This window comes from Mytilus galloprovincialis, chromosome 3 (assembly GCF_965363235.1).
Source record: "Mytilus galloprovincialis chromosome 3, xbMytGall1.hap1.1, whole genome shotgun sequence".
Classification (NCBI taxonomy): Eukaryota; Metazoa; Mollusca; class Bivalvia; order Mytilida; family Mytilidae; genus Mytilus; species Mytilus galloprovincialis.
In genome coordinates this window covers 87,789,747-87,802,687 of record NC_134840.1, presented here as the reverse complement: position 1 = coordinate 87,802,687, position 12,941 = coordinate 87,789,747, and the positions used below count along the sequence as shown (strand labels likewise).

General features: G+C 31.9%; 1 protein-coding gene across 3 annotated transcripts in view; it reads left to right on the top strand.

Annotated features, from left to right (window-relative positions):
- The first annotated feature begins 2,670 nt into the window (after positions 1 to 2,670).
- Positions 2,671 to 12,941, top strand: part of LOC143069295 (uncharacterized) — a 55,853-nt gene continuing 45,582 nt past the window's right edge. For 2 of the 3 annotated variants that reach the window (XM_076243854.1, XM_076243857.1), the window contains exon 1: positions 2,730 to 2,809. The gene's annotated coding sequence lies outside the window, so the exon portion shown is untranslated. Of the gene's footprint in view, positions 2,694 to 2,729; positions 2,810 to 12,941 lie in introns of those variants that run through there. The other variant, XM_076243855.1, reaches the window with a different exon arrangement.

Sequence of the window (12,941 nt, the reverse complement as noted above, 5' to 3'; positions counted from 1 at the left end):
GTAATTGGTAGACATTTTTGTACAAACTTATAATTTTACTATTGCAAGTTGACCATACAATATTAGATAACTGCAAAGACCAGAGGTTCCTCACATGGGACTGGCTAAAAAATTCGGCGTGGCTAATCATGTTAAAGGAGATCTCAACCCTCCCGTGTACCGCTGGCCAATGTAGAATAAACAAACACACATCAATGCGCGGATTTAACTCAGTTTAAAAGAAGTCCGAGTACGATGTTAGAATATGTAACAGCCGAGAAACTAAGCAAAATGACAATGATCAACATACATTAACAGAGAACTACTGGCAGCTACTGACATACCAGCTCCAGACCTCAATTAAACCTTTTAGTTTAAACAGTATTTATTAATTCAAAAATACAAGATAAAGTATTACAATGTTACGTAAAGTTCAAATATGGGATAGAAAACAAGTTTGGAAAAACTTATTTAAATCCGTCTCCCTTAATTTAGACTTATTGAAAGATTGTCTTCATCATATTAAAAACACAAAGAAGAAGAATTGACCATAAACGTTAGAATAATAAATAAATAATAAATAAATAAATAAATAAATAAGCTTTATTTAGAATCGGCAAGGTATACAAACATAGACAAACATAAGCTCTAATGAGCTTTTAACCGACATAAAGACAGAAGATGTGGAGCACACATTTGAAAGACTGTAAAGTAAAATTTCTCAAAATGAAAGAAACGTTCAATAAGTGTTGTTAAAATTGACGAAAGCTGCAACCCTATCTAGTTACGGAAAAGTGTTATGTACAATTTTTATATAAAACTGGGACTATCATAACTAGTATACTAGTAATAGTCCCAGTACAAAAGCAGCACTGTGAAATAATCAGTAACAAGAAAGGCTGTTATTGTATGTTTTTGACAGCAGTAATTTCAGAAGATATTTGGCACGGTGACGAAATATTTGAGGTAAGACATTTAAAATTAAAGTGTTTAAAAATCAATTAAAAATAAAACATTCTATAGAAAAATAAATGGTCTTTATATTTTGACTGAGTTCATTCACTCTCTCTCTCGCTCTGCACGCTGTCGTATTTCTCTCCTGCATTCTGCTCGATATATTTTTCTCCCACACACTCTGCTCGCTCTTTCTGTCTCATGTCTCACACACTAGCCTTTCTCCTTTTCTCACACATATGAGCTGCTCTGTCTCACACACTGTACACTGTCTCTCACACACACTGTGCTCTCTCTCGCAGAAATTGTCGAAAATTTAGAAATGAAAATATTAAGGGGTGATAACTTTAATGGTTTAAGTGTTAATATGTGTAAGCTCAATATGTTTCCTTGCAGCCAGTATAAATATAATTTATTTTATGTCAGGGAAGTTTCACAGTGCGGGAGCGGAACTGTACGGTTTTCTAATATTTTGATCATTCAGGAGACTGTCAGACATTCGAAAAAAAAAAAACACCACACACAGTTGCTTGATGCCAATGATACGGGGCGGCGAATAGGACTTGAACTTTTTGTAATCAAAATCTATTTTGTGTACACAAAATTCAATTCTGTCATAACAAAATCATTTTTGTCTTACAAAACTATGTGATACAGACTTGTTTTATGAGAACTTGTAGACAAAATTAATTTTTGTAGACAAAATTCATTTTTGTCAGGAAAAAATAAACATGACAAATTCGATTTTGTCAAATAGGTATGCAAATATAAACTTATTTGCATACAAAATTGACTTTTGTTACCTGATAAAAATTAAAACACAAAAGTCAATTTTGTGAGACAAAATTGAATTTATACGCAATTAACATATTGATTAAATTAGCATCCTGTGATTTTGTAATTAAAATATTTTTTGTGTAGACAAAATTGAATTTTGTTAGATAGAATTGAAAATTTAACACAAAATTGAAATTTGTGACAGAAGTCAATTTTGTCTACACAAAAATAAACACAAAATTGAATTTTGTCAAAAAATGACTTTTGTGACACAAAATTGACTTTTGTGACACAAAATTGACTTTTGTGAGTCAAAAATGACTTTTGTGTTAAATTTTCACTTAATTTTGGTTAACAACACTCAATTTTGTCTACACAAAAATAAACACAAATTTGAATTTTGTATGCAAATCAGTTCACAAAATCCAAACTAAACTATAAATTTGCATACAAAATTGACTTTTGTTGCCCAGTTTTCAAATTAGGTAACAAAAGTAAAATCTGTGTTACAAAAATGAATTTTGCCATGACAAAAAAAAGTAACTTTTGTCCACTCCACTAAAAGATAATTTTGTCACGACAAATTTAAATTTGTAGTATGCTACAAATTTTGTTAAACTGAACTCATTTTTGTTGAACAAAACTCACTTGAATTTCGAGTACAAAGCCACAAGAGTCCCATTCGGCGCCCGTAAATGATGGCATATGATAAAATCATATTTTGATGAAATCAAATGTTAGTATATTAACGTTTTAGCTGCAAGTTTTGGTAATCAAAACATTCTATAGATGTGTGATTATAATTATGAATCAATCAAATAATAAAAACGATATATGTACAATAATATTTTTTTAGTGCTACTTTTTACGGGTGATCAACGCCAGTGGATTTTATTCCCATGATTTTTTTAATTCAGGAAGCCACTGATCACCACTGAGCGGAACCCTCAAAGTTGGACCTCGGACGTTGTTGTCGATTGTTGGTAAGATGGATTTTAGTACTATCGGTAAGAGATACAGACACGTACCGAAAAATGTATTGTAAACAAAATATTGTGATGTCTCTCCAGAATCAGCATAAAAAACAAATATTAATAGGGTAAATCTTAATTTTCAGAATAGAATTTTTTGACAGTTGAATTTTGTAAAATGAATCTATTACAAATGTTACAGTTTTTATGAATCTTATTCTACTGCAAATCCTGAAGCTCAGGATTCGGGTTGCACTAATGACAGGATGATTGCCCGGATAGTGACAGGACGGTTGACCGGACGACATATAAATAGTCATAACTTTTTTGTTATCCGATAGATTTGTTTAATATTTGAACCACATTTGTTTTTTTGTGATAACGATGTAATTTTGAAATAAAAGGTATATCCTGCTCGAAATTCCCACTTCCACCTCCCCGTTGGTGAGCAGGGGGCAGAATCATTCGGGCAGACGGAAGGGGTCGGTTAACAATTTGTTGCCGCCAATTTTTACCATTTGAACAAATTGAAACAATTTCATTTATTCGATAGTAATATAAACTATTAACTATGAACAAGGATTTCTAACTATACAAATCCTTGCTATAAAGGTTATTTTTTCATAAAATATTGCTATAAACAATATTATAACCAAAGAAGAGATATTTTAGTCTGTTGTCGATCAGTTCAATATATTTAAGGCATATATCGATTGAATGTTAAATCCATCCGGTCAATTTTTTTTATTTTTTTTTATTATTTAAATATATAGTTTAATTTTTCGTATAATATATTTATTCATCTCCAATGTTCATAAATTTCAGGGACAGATATGGTAAAAAAAATAATATTAACACTTATGTCAATCAATTTATTATTATTAAGGCATATATCGGCGAATGTTAGCTGTCCGGTCAACTTTTTTTTAAGAAAAATATTTTTTTTATCATAGAGTTTATATTTTCATATCATATATTTATTTATCTCGCACATATCTCAGTTTTATGAAAAAATATTGTTTACAAAAAAAAATATTTACATTTTTTGTCGCTCAGTTCAATATAATCAACGCGTACATCGGCGAGGGTGAATACCGTCCGGTCAACTTTTTTTGCAGAATTTTTTTCTTTTTTACTTTAAAGTTTATATTTTCGTGTAATATACTATTTAATCTCACAGGTTCCTGATTTTCATGGACAAATATTGTAAAACAAAAGAGATATTAACACTTGTCGTCGACCATTTCAATATATATATAGCGTATATCGGCGAGGGTGAATACCGTCCGTTTTTTTTTGAGAAAAACACGATTTTTTGCAATCAAGTTTATATTTTCGTATAATATATTTATAAATCTCACAGATTCCTGAGTTTCATGGACAAATATTGTAAAACAAAAGAGATATTAACACTTGTCGTCAACCAGTTGAATATATATTTAGCGTATATTGGCGAGTGTGAATACCGTCCGGTCAACTTTTTTTGCTCAAAAATAATTATTTTTCCTCTTTTTTTTTATATTCATAAAATATAGTTTAATATCTTTCAGGTTTACAAATATTAAACAAATCTATCGGATAACAAAAAAGTTATGACTATTTATATGTCGTCCGGTCAACCGTCCTGTCACTATCCGGGCAATCGTCCTGTCATTAGTGGTTCCCTCAGGATTCGTCAAATTTTTATAAACATGGACAGAAATGGGTGTTTACACATAATTTGAAAATACCAAAAGTACATACATACAGAGACATATATACACATGTATATATGTCTCTGATACATACAAGCTAAGATCCAGCCATTTTAAAAGGGGGGTCCCATCACAGGATAAAGGGGGGTGGGGTGGTTCCAACTATAAGTCCCCATTTAAATGCACAGATCGGCAAAAAAAAAGGGGGGTCAGGACCCCCCCCCCCTTTTGGATCCGCCACTAGATATGTACGAAAGGAAAGGAGAGAACTTTTAAGACCTGATAGTACCTTAACATTAGAAATTTTAACACATTTTGCGTTTCAGAAGAATAAGATCTCTTTTATCATGTGTATATTTAACCAATTTGACGCTAACGGTAGCTGAAAATGACGTTAAAGGGCATTACTATCCTCTTGAAAGGCTATTTTCTTTTTTTCTTTGATGCCTTTCATCGACTCAGGCTGGCGTCAAAGCAAAAATTTAAAAAGAGCCTTCCAAGACGTCATAATTATTAGGACTTACAAGTGTATATACTGACACAACTAAAACACATATTAGTTATAGTAGTCTCAGGTATATATTATAATTTGTAATAATTATTCTGCTCTTTATGGGCGTCTTGATTGACAAATAAAAGTATTCTTATTCTTTTTCTATTCTTCTATAAAAATAAAAAGATGAGACAACTATCCACCAGAAACCAAATGTTGCAACCATAGACTACTGTATGGGCTTCAACAATGAGCAAAAGCCATAATGCACAACAAGCTGTAAAAGGTCTCCAAATGACAAATGCAAAACAATTCAAATTATGTGAAAACTAACATGACTTCACACCATGAACACTAATAGCCTAATTTATATCCATTTGACAATAAGGGTAATACATGTATGTAAACAAAAAAACAAATATGATATACAGAAAGAAATTATTACCACTGAATTACAGCTCCTGACTTGAGACAAGCACATAAAGAATGTGGCAGGGTTAGATGTGCTTGCGAGCTGAACCTTCCCACAACCTGTGTGTAATAGTAAAACATAAGAACAAACTAGAAATCAATTGAGAAGGGCTGAACTCATCTGATCGATACAAAGCACTTAATTATGAACACAAAGAACAGATCTGAGAGTACAGTACATATAGTTACTGAAAACTTTTTCAAAACCAATAACAAATAGTAAAAGAGATCATGAATCTAAAGACTAAAATATAATCATTATACATTCAATGAATTTAGTGTAAAGACATCTTTAAAAGTCAATGCAAAACCAGTAGGCCTTTTCACCACTGAACACCACTGCACACTGCCGAAAACCACTGAACACCCAAAAAGATGTTTTCATTTTTATCTGAACAAGGTTGAATATGTTTATACATGTATATATATATATATATACACACAAATTAATAAAAAATGATAACAATAGAACCCAAAAGAACAGTCTTTCAGGGCTGTTGTCAGAACAGTACACTTTCAAGTCTTACATTTTTTATACGACCGCAAAAATTGAAAATGTTTTGGTCGTATATTGGTATCATGTTGGCATCGTCGTCGTCCGAATACTTTTGGTTTTCGCACTATAACTTTAGTTTAAGTAAATAGAAATCTATGAAATTTAAACACAAGGTTTATGACCACAAAAGGAAGGTTTGGATTGATTTTGGAAGTTTTGGTCCCAACAGTTTAGGAATTAGGGGCCAAAAAGGGCCCAAATAAGCATTTTCTTGGTTTTCACACTATAATTTAGTTTAAAAATAGAAATCTATGAAATTTTGACACAAGGTTTACGACCACAAAAGGAAGGTTGGGATTGATTTTGGGAGTTTTGGTTCCAACTGTTTAGGAATTAGGGGCCAAAAAAGGGCCCAAAAAGCATTATTCTTGGTTTTCACACAATAACTTTAGTATTTATAAGTAAATAGAAATCAATGAAATTAAAACACAAGGTTCATGAACACAAAAGGAAGGTTGGGATTGATGTTGGGAGTTGAGATCCCAACAGTTTAGGAATTAGGGGCCAAAAAGGGGCCCAAATAAGCATTTTTCTTGGTTTTCACACCTTAACTTTAGTATATGTAAATAGAAATCTATGAAATTTAAACACAAGGTTTATGACCATAAAAGGAAGGTTGGGATTGATTTTGGGAGTTTTGGTCCCAACAGTGTAGGAATTAGGGGCCAAAAAGGGGCCCAAATAAGCATTTTTCTTGGTTTTCGAACCCTAACTTTAGTATAAGTAAATAGAAATCTATGAAATTTAAACACAAGATTTATGACCATAAAAGGAAGGTTGGAATTGATTTTGGGAGTTTTGGTCCCAACTGTTTAGGAATTAGGGGCCAAAAAAGGGCCCAAAAAGCATTATTTTTGGTTTTTCGCACAATAACTTTAGTATAAGTAAATAGAAATCAATGAAATTTAAACACAAGGTTTATAACCCCAAAAGGAAGGTTGGGATTGATTTTGGGAGTTGATGTCCCAACATTTTAGGAATTAGGGGCCAAAAAGGGGCCCAAATAAGCATTATTCTTGGTTTTCGCGCCATAACTTTAGTATAAGTAAATAGAAATCAATTAAATTAAAACACAAGGTTCATGAACACAAAAGGAAGGTTGGGATTGATTTTGGGAGTTGAGATCCCAACAGTTCAGGAATTAGGGGCCAAAAAGGGGCCCAAATAAGCATTTTTCTTGGTTTTCACACCCTGAAGGAAGGTTGGGATTGATTTTGGGAGTTTTGGTCCCAACAGTTTAGGAATAAGGGCCAAAACACACAAATTGATGCACAAATTGATGAAAGTGCTCTGATGAGAGACAAAAGTGCATTTAAAGATGTAATGTTATTAGTACAATTAAAAAATTTAACTTGCATTGATAATTTATAACACACTGGCTAACGTTTCTTTTATAAAATTGAGAAAGGAAATGGTGAATATGTCAAAGCGACAACCACCCGACCATAGAGCAAACAACAGCCGAAGGCAACCAATGGGTCTTCAATGTAGCGAGAATCCCCGCACCCGTAGGTGTCCTTCAGCTGGCCCCTAAAATATGCATAATAGTACAGTGATAATGGACGTCATACTAAACTCCGAATTATACACAAGAAACTAAAATTTAAAATCATACAAGACTAACAAAGGCCAGAGGCTCCTGACTTGGGACAGGCGCAAAATTGCGGCGGGGTTAAACATGTTTATGAGATCTCAACCCTCCCCCTATACCTCTAGCCAATGTAGAAAAGTAAAAGAATAACAATACGCACATTAAAATTCAGTTCAAGAAGTCCGAGTCTGATGTCAAAAGATATAACAAAAGAAAATAAATAAAATGACAATAATACATAAATAACAACAGACTACTAGCAGTTAACTGACATGCCAGCTCCAGACCTCAATTAAACTGATTGAAAGATTATGTCTTCATCATATGAATATCAGGTACAATCCCTCCCGTTAGGGGTTTAGTATCATACTATCATAAAATATATGAGAAGAACATAACCCGTGTCATGCCAACAACTGTTTTTTTAGAAATAAATGTGTTTAGTTCCGATGCAAAGACCCTATCAGTGAATCAATGTTAAAGCCAAAATATGCAATCTTTAATGACCTGACAACAGTATCGTAACTATATCCCCTTTTAATAAGTCTATTTAAAGGTTTTGTTAGTTTCTGAGGAGAATACTGACATTTTTGTGCTTTATAAAGAATATTTCCATAAAATTTTGGATGTGAAATACCTGAACGTATAAGATGTCTGCATGTTGAGTTATATTTACGAATTATTTCCTTATACCGGTGATAAAATTTAGTAAATGTTTTGACCAGTTTGTGATATCGAAAACCCTGGTGTAATAATTTTTCAGTAATACATAAATTTCTCTCGCTAAAATCTAATACATTGTTACATACACGAGCGAATCGTACAAGTTGAGATATATAAACACCATAAGATGGTGACAAGGGAACGTCACCATCTAAAAATGGATAATTAACAATAGGAAATGAAAAATCATCTCTTTTATCATAAATTTTTGTATTAAGCTTCCCGTTTATGATATAGATATCAAGATCGAGGAAAGGGCAGTGGTCATTGTTATCATTAGCTTTATTTAAAGTAAGTTCTACAGGATAAATTTCTTTAGTATACATACTGAAGTCGTCATTATTTAGAGCCAATATATCATCCAAATATCTAAAAGTATTGTTAAATTTTTGTATCAAATGTTGTTTTGATGGGTCTTTGCTAATTTTAGTCATAAATTGTAACTCATAACAATACAAAAACAGGTCCGCAATAAGTGATGCACAGTTAGTCCCCATTGGAATTCCAATAACTTGACGATGTACGGAATCTCCAAAGCGAACAAAAATGTTATCAAGTAAAAATTCAAGTGCATAAATAGTATCAAAGCATGTCCAATTGACATACTTCTTTTGTTTATTGCTACTAAAAAATGATCTAAAAGAGTTTGAACATATGTACTCGCATTCCGACTTTTTAAATGCCCAGTTAATTAGGGATGTGAATTTTTTCTTAATAAGAATATGAGGCAAAGTGGTATATAGGGTAGAAAAATCAAAACTTTGAACAGATTCAAAATCACCAATATATGCATGCAATTTATCAAGTACTTCCAACGAGTTTTTGACACTCCAAAAGTAATTAATTCCACTATTTTCAAAGGCCTTATTTGAACAATTTATTATCAGGTTTTTTATTGTACCAAGTGTACTAGTAAGTAAAACAGACAATTTAGTAGTTGAACAATGGCTGGAAGATGAAATAAATCTATATTTGTAAGGTTTTTTGTGCAGCTTCGGAAGCCAGTACATAGTTGGGACTTTCATTGTGTTTGGTTCTGCTTGTAAAGAAGTAGCTAAAAGTTTATGTTTGTTACAGATGTCGTTTTCTGAAAATGAAGTCAGTAGGAATGTTGGTGAATTCGTGATTTCCTTTTGCAGAACCTCTATATAAAATTTACGTCAAACAATAATGATATTATTAGCAGCTTTATCAGCCGGGACAAAAACAAATTCCTTGGCTAGTGCTGTTAGTTTATTTTTGATACGCGAAATAGGGTTTTTATAGTTTTTGTTGAGGGTAAAATGTTCTTTAAAATGTTGTATTCGAATATCAACTATCTTCATTACTGAATTAATAAAAGAGTCCAAAGATTTTTTGTCAGCTTTTTCCCGTTTTACCCATTTCAAACAGTAGGCGCGGAGTGAGTCGTTGATGATATTACGACACTCATTCCAGTTAATAGTTGACGGGGGACGATATTTAGGTCCTTTACTGAGGAATGATTTTAACTCTCGGTCGCGAACGATGTTAAGGTCTCCTGTTATAACATGGGAAATTGGTCCATAGGTGTATTCTGAATTACTGCAATTACACGACATAGGTGTATTTTCAGTGATATTTACATGCCTATATATGTTTATGATGATTGAAACCGGCTACAGTAACATGCACAGGCAGTTTTATAGGGTTTACCAGTGGGCTCCCTCTTCAACAGTACTTGTTCCAAACTTATGATAATGACTAGCCACTGACATGTTAAGAATGAATAAAATCCTTAACCATTACAACATTGTCTATACGTGACAAAAATAAGAACACAACTTGATGCATGTGTACAAAAAAATCACATTCCGATATCATAAGTGACAAGTAGTAGTAGTAGTAATAGTGGCGAGTACCAAAGTCTCGCTGCAGAAGAGATTACGATAAACCACGAGATTCCAATCCATCTAACTATACAAATCCTTGGTATATTATAGTTACAAAAGTAATCAGAAGTCATAATTCATTTAAAAGTGATTTGATATGCCCAATCTAACTGTGTATGTAGATTCTTAAATTTTGGTCCCGTTTTCAAATTGGTCTACATTAAGGTCCAAAGGGTCCAAAATTAAACTTAGTTTGATTTTAACAAAAATTGAATCCTTGGGGTTCTTTGATATGCTGAATCTAAAAATGTACTTTGATTTTTTATTATTGGCCCAGTTTTAAAGTTGGTCCAAATCGGGGTCCAAAATTAAACTTTGTTTGATTTCATCAAAAATTGAATAATTGGGGTTCTTTGATATGCCAAATCTAACTGTGTATGTAGAGTCTTAATTTTTGGTCCCGTTTTCAAAATGGTCTACATTAAAGTCCAAAGGGTCCAAAATTAAACTAAGTTTGATTTTAACAAAAATTGAATTCTTGGGCTTCTTTGATATGCTGAATCTAAACATGTACTTAGATTTTTGATTATGGGCCCAAGTTTTCAAGTTGGTCCAAATCAGGATCCAAAATTATTATATAAGTATTGTGCAATAGCAAGAAATTTTCAATAACACAGTATTCAGCAATAGCAAGAAATTTTCAATTGCACAGTATTGTGCAACAGCAAGAAATTTTCAATTGCACAGTATTGTGCAATAGCAAGAAATTTTCAATTGCACAGTATTGTGCAATAGCAAGAAATCTTCAATTGCACAGTATTGTGCAATAGCAAGTATTTTCAATTGCACAGTATTGGGCAATAGCAAGAAATATCTAATTGCACAATATTGCGCAATAGCAAGAAATTTTTAATTGGAGTTATCTTTCTTTGTCCAGAATAGTAGTTGAATCAACTTAAATCATTGTTTTATACAATATACAATGTATATTCACTTTTACTACCAACTGATAAATTAAAACAATCTTTACCATTCAGTGATAACAAGCACTTTATTTTACATTTTAATATTTTATGATGTATTTAAATGAGTAGTTATTGTTGCAAACTCCAATAGTAATTTGAATTGAGATCAGTTTTGGAATAAGGGAAAGGGGGATGTGAAAAAAAAATTTGGGGGGGTCAATTTTTCTCATTTCAGATTTCATAAATAAAAAGAAAATTTCTTCAAACATTTTTTTGAGAGGATTCATATTCAACAGCATAGTGAATTGCTCAAAGGCAAAACAAAAAGTTAAGTTCATTAGACCACATTCATTCTGTGTCAGAACAGAAACCTATGCTGTGTCAACTATTTAATCACAATCCAAATTAAGAGCTGTATCCAGCTTGAATGTTGTGTCCATACTTGCCCCAACCGTTCAGGGTTCAACCTCTGCGGTCATATAAAGCTGCTCCATGCGGAGCATCTGGTTTTTAAATATAATTATTGTTATAATTTCACATTAAATAAAATGTTTTAACTTATTTAAACAAATTATTTCTAATTATTGAAAAGTAAAGAGGATAAGATAATATAAGAAGACTAGTAATGTACTTCTGATAATATACATTGAAATACAGACAATGTACAGCTGGGAAAAAAATATTGCTGGATGAGGGGGGACAGGGGGGTTCCAATTACAGCAAAACAGTAAATTGATTTGGTTTAAAACAGATAACAAGGAATTGAAAATGGATAAAAACGGCTAACAGCAAATATATTTTCAGAATAACAGATAACAAAGAATTAAACTACCCCATAACAGCATAACAGTTAAACCCAGAATTAAACTACCCCATAACATCATAACAGTTAAACCCAGAACTAACTACCACATAACAGCATAACAGTTAAACCCCTTGCCCCCCTCTCCTGGATATATGTTTTTATTCTGATTCTCAACTTTATTAATAACATCCCTTACAATGGCTTATGCACATAAAAAATGTGAAAAACATGCAAACGGGATTAAATTTTACGTAATTTAATCGATTTTATTGTTTTATTGTGAAACATTACTGTTTTTCTTTAGGGTACATGTAAGTGGTCTTTTTGGGTGTTCGGTGCTGTTCAACAGTGAAAAGACTGACCCATGCAAAATATGATCAGAATGTATATAAAGGACCATGAATGTTCATATGATATGTGTATAGCAATAATATTTAGTTGAGTATTAAATGTAGATAACAATCAATTTATACATGTACTGAAAAACATGATAAAAACAATATACATAGATCTAATAATTTTATTTTTAAAGATTAAGGGAGTTCTCTTCTCAGAAAAAATAACTCAAAATAATTAATTTTCAAAAAACTAGTTTAAATTGATAGGAGATAAATAAAGGAATCAAAAGAGCAAAAAAAATATATAGGTCAATGTGCTTGTTTTTCAAGATATTAACCATTGAAATTTTGGCGGGAAAATGTTCTGTCTTGACTTTTCATAGCTTTATCATTGACTGATTGACAAGTTTAAGTTCTTAAAAACTATTAAAAAATAATCAAAATTTTATGACACTTCTACAGATGGCTTATCATTATACATGTAAAAGATTATAAAAAGAAAAATGGGGGTCAATGGACAAATTTTTTAAAAGCATTCAAATGGATAAAACCAGAGGATTCTGAAAATCTGACAAAAAAGTCATCCTATCATAATCCCATTTAAAACTCCTTGACGAAGTTAAAGTGGACTATAGGTTAAAATTTGAGTCAGTAAAATCAGTTTTACACATATTTTTTTTTTTCATTCTAAAAGATACAATGTTTATTGATTAGATTTATACGACCTTAAATTTTTGGGGATCATATAATGGCATGATATTGTCTGCGTTGTCC